Below are 3,884 nucleotides of genomic sequence, written 5' to 3'. Positions count from 1 at the left end.
ATGCCAGTCTGGCAGCAGAGAGGCTGCATGCGTTAGGCCTGGGTCTTCGGTTAGGGTTAGCAAGAGGAAAGAGGGACACTCATAAAGTTGATAAAGAACAAAAGGCACAATTATACAGCTGCTTATTTTTGGTACAGAAATAAGGCCTCGAAAATCACGCTGTGTTTCTCGTCTCGTCTCGTCTCGTCTTCTTCCGCTTATCCGGGACCGGGTCGCGGAGGCAGCAGTCTAAGCATGGAAGCCCAAACTTCCCTTTCCCCAGACACCTCGGCCAGCTCCTCGGGAAGAACACCGAGGCGTTCCCAGGCCAGCTGAGAGACATAGTCCCTCCAGCGTGTCCTGGGTCTTCCCCGGGGCCTCCTCCCGGGGGGACATGCCTGGAACACCTCCCCAGGGAGGCGTCCAGGAGGCATCCGAAAAAGATGCCCGAGCCACCTCAGCTGGTTCCTCTCGATGTGGAGGAGCAGCGGTTCTACTCCGAGCTCCTCCCGAGTGACTGTGCTTCTCACCCTATCTCTAAGGGAGCGCCCAGCCACCCTGCGAAGGAAACTCATTTCAGCCGCTTGTATCCGCGATCTTGTTCTTTCTGTCATTACCCAAAGCTCATGACCATAGGTGAGAGTCGGAACGTAGATCGACCGGTAAATTGAGAGCTTCGCCTTTTGGCTCAGCTCCTTCTTCACCACGACGGACCGGTAAAGCGACCGCATCACTGCGGAGGCTGCACCGATCCGCCTGTCGATCTCACGCTCCATCCTTCCCTCACTCGTGAACAAGATCCCGAGATACTTAAACTCCTCCACTTGAGGCAGGACTTCTCCACCAACCTGGAGAGGGCAAGCCACCCTTTTCCGGTCGAGAACCATGGCCTCGGACTTGGAGGTGCTGATTCTCATCCCAGCCGCTTCACACTCGACTGCAAACCGCCCCAGTGCATGCTGAAGGTCCTGGTTTGAAGAAGCCAACAGGACAACATCATCCGCAAAAAGCAGAGATGAAATCCTGTGGTTCCCAAACAGGATTCCTTCCGGCCCCTGGCTGCGCCTAGAAATTCTGTCCATAAAAATTATGAACAGAACCGGTGACAAAAGGCAGCCCTGACGGAGTCCAACATGCACTGGGAACAGGTCTGACTTACTGCTGGCAATGCGAACCAGACTCCTGCTCCGTTCGTACAGGGACCGGACAGCCCTTAGCAAAGAGCCCCGAACCCCATACTCCCGAAGCACCCCCACAGAATACCACGGGGGACACGGTCGAATGCCTTCTCCAGATCCACAAAGCACATGTGGACTGGTTGGGCAAACTCCCATGAACCCTCGAGCACCCTATGAAGGGTATAGAGCTGGTCCAGTGTTCCGCGACCAGGACGAAAACCGCATTGTTCCTCCTGGATCCGAGGTTCGACTATTGGTCGAATTCTCCTCTCCAGTACCCTGGAGTAAACTTTCCCTGGGAGGCTGAGAAGTGTGATTCCCCTATAATTGGAGCACACTCTCCGGTCCCCTTTCTTAAAAAGAGGGACCACCACCCCAGTCTGCCACTCCAGAGGCACTGTCCCCGACCGCCACGCGATGTTGCAGAGGCGTGTCAACCAAGACAGCCCCACAACATCCAGAGACTTGAGATACTCAGGGCAGATCTCATCCACCCCCGGTGCCTTGCCACCGAGGAGCTTGCAAACCACCTCAGTGACTTCGGCTTGGGTAATGGACGAGTCCACCTCTGAGTCATCAGCCTCAGTCTGCTCAGTGGAAGACATGACGGTGGGATTGAGGAGATCCTCAAAGTATTCCTTCCACCGCCCGACAATGTCCCCAGTCGAGGTCAACAGCTCCCCACCCGCACTGTAAACAGTGTTGGCAGAGTACTGCTTCCCCCTCCTGAGGCGCCGGACGGTTTGCCAGAATTTCTTCGAGGCCGACCGATAGTCCTTCTCCATGGCCTCCCCGAACTCCTCCCAGTTCCGAGTTTTTGCCTCCGCAACTGCCCGAGCTGCAGCACGCCTGGCCTGCCGATACCCGTCGGCTTTTTTGATTTTGTGATGACCAAACTAAAAATTGACACCTTCCACTAAATTAGCTCTAAAAAGCTAGTACTAAGGAATAGGGAAATAAAAAATATTGCATTTGATAGATGGAGGATCTAGCTATAATTTCATATTAAAACTGGAATTCTGTGGTGTCAGATGTTAACAGGCCAACATTATTTTTGTCAAGAGTGCTGTACTGATGTGCACGGGGCAAGTTGGCACAGTCATTTTGGGGCAAGTTGGCACACTCATTTACATTGACATTCTATGGCATGTGCCAACTTACCCCGTGGCTGTAAGGATGTATTGCAGATTATTGTGGTTCACATACACACTCAGCTGTACCAGCAGATGAAGACAGCGAAAGTTCTGAAGGAAAAGAAGGTGAGGAAGAGACAGAGGATGAAGACCGGCAGAATGAAGATCAGGACAGTGAAGACAACACAGACAAGCGTGGTTCACATACACGCTCAGCTGTACCAGCAGATGAAGACAGGGAAAGTTCTGAAGGAAAAGAAGGTGAGGAAGAGACAGAGGATGAAGACCGGCAGAATGATGATCAGGATAGAGAAGACAACACAGACAGGTGTGGTTCACATACACGCTCAGCTGTACCAGCAGATGAAGACAGGGAAAGTTCTGAAGGAAAAGAAGGTGAGGAAGAGACAGAGGATGAAGACCGGCAGAAGGATGATCAGGACAGTGAAGACAACACAGACAAGCGTGGTTCACATACACGCTCAGCTGTACCAGCAGATGAAGAGGAGGCATACAGAACATGCAATGCAGGACCAAAACTATTCAGACTGACGATAAAAAGAAAACATTGGAACAAAATAAAGCCAGAAAAAGGACAAAGAAAACTAAAACCCCCATGGACAGATGTTTTTTATAACGAATTCAGAAGACAAAATCCATCTTGCACGTTGGCATTCAAGTATCAAAATGTGAAAAAACATGACAGCCGCAAAAAGAATGTGCCATACCTTCATGCCACAGCAAGATGCACATTTGATGATTGTTGCATATATCACTTTGAAATGAAAGACCCACCAAAAGCAAACGTAAAAAATGTTACTGTAATAGTAACAAGATTTGGGGAAGTCAGTCACCTACGATCCCAGAAAAAATTCAGGCCGGCAAAATATCTTCGTCGAGGCAAAATAGGGCGGCACGGTGGTGTAGTGGTTAGCGCTGTCGCCTCACAGCAAGAAGGTCCTGGGTTCGAGCCCCGGGGCTGGCGAGGGCCTTTCTGTGTGGAGTTTGCATGTTCTCCCCGTGTCCGCGTGGGTTTCCTCCGGGTGCTCCGGTTTCCCCCACAGTCCAAAGACATGCAGGTTAGGTTAACTGGTGGCTCTAAATTGACCGTAGGTGTGAATGTGAGTGTGAATGGTTGTCTGTGTCTATGTGTCAGCCCTGTGATGACCTGGCGACTTGTCCAGGGTGTACCCCGCCTTTCGCCCGTAGTCAGCTGGGATAGGCTCCAGCTTGCCTGCGACCCTGTAGAAGGATAAAGCGGCTAGAGATAATGAGATGAGGCAAAATAGCAAAGGCCATACAGAATGGTATGAGCAATTGTTATGATTTACTCAAAAACACACCCATTGAAGAACTTGTGGCGGGAAACATCACAAGAAGCCTGACGAAGGATGTTTTAAAAAAAATATCCTCTGAGATTCGAAGTGTGGCAAAGCTTCACAATGATAATGTGTTGGAGCTAATGCTCACACAAAAAATTTTGAGAGAGAGTGGTCAGCATGCCTCTTCAAATGGTTATTTGCAGTTATTGCAGATAGAGCCATTTGCAGCTCACTTGTACACAAATGCAGGCCTCCAAATTTTGTGTGCACAT

The sequence above is a fragment of the Neoarius graeffei genome, chromosome 19 (genome assembly GCF_027579695.1).
Source record: "Neoarius graeffei isolate fNeoGra1 chromosome 19, fNeoGra1.pri, whole genome shotgun sequence".
In the NCBI taxonomy this organism is placed as follows: Eukaryota; Metazoa; Chordata; class Actinopteri; order Siluriformes; family Ariidae; genus Neoarius; species Neoarius graeffei.
This window is presented reverse-complemented; position numbering follows the sequence as displayed.